Raw genomic sequence first — 1,072 nt, forward strand, 5'->3', positions numbered from 1 at the left:
TTAAGTTTCCTCATTGTATTTTAGCCTTTCATTTTACTCATAGGGCAGGAAAAGCCCATGATGCATCTGTGTAAACCATGTAAAAGGTACTATAATAACATGGCTTAGACAGGTAACCCACTTTTGAAACAATGAAGTTCACTTGTACTTGCTGCATAGCTGAAAACCTGCTTAAAGGGAACCTGTCACCTGGTTTTCCCCATATAAAGTACGACTACCACCTGTATGCCCTAGAATGCTGTATATAAGTCCCCAATCCGATCTGCATAACGTAAAAAAAAATTCCTTATATTAGACTCACCTACAGGGCGGTCCCATCCAATGGGCTTCGCCACTGTTAATCTGGCGCCTCCTCTTCCTGAGATTGCCGTCCTCCTTTCTTCAAGTCGATGACGTGTCCTACATTATCCACACAGTGTCTTCCATCGCACTCCTGGGCAGACGCATTTCTCTCTGCCCTTTCCCCGCACAGGGAAGAGAAGTATGCCTGCACAAGAGTGTGATGGCCGAAGCTGTGTGGGAATGACGTTGGACGTGTAATCCACACAAAGCAGACTGGAACGGTGCTGATGAAGACCAGCGACATCCATAGGACTGGATCGCCCCGTAGGTGAGTATAATAAAGTTCTTTTTTTAACATTGTGCAAATTGGCTTGGAAACATGTGTACAGCATTCTAGAATGGTGACATACAGGTGGTGGCCATACTTTATATGAGGAAAACCTTGATTGGTTCCCTTTAAGAACCCTATGTAACTAGGTTTAAAATTAACATATTTTTAACCATCCAAACAATGCTATTTAAATATTCATGATGGCTGAACTGCAGGCAGTCGGTCTTACTTCATCATATATGACTAACTGAAACGCTGCAGTGTTCCAATTAGAATATTATTTTAGAAGCCATAGACTTCATCGTTAGACTGACTCTCTGGAGAATCCTCCGGTGGGTCCAGGCTTCTCCTTCAGGGGCATCTATAACGCCTGACCTCGCAGATGGTATGGTGTCACTGAGATTTTAATGTTATTTATTGTTGAATATGATGGTAGCCGACGCGATGACGTTACTAGAT

Source organism: Phyllobates terribilis, unplaced genomic scaffold, assembly GCF_046119375.1.
Source record: "Phyllobates terribilis strain yellow unplaced genomic scaffold, ASM4611937v1 Scaffold_600__1_contigs__length_992639, whole genome shotgun sequence".
Lineage (NCBI taxonomy): Eukaryota > Metazoa > Chordata > Amphibia > Anura > Dendrobatidae > Phyllobates > Phyllobates terribilis.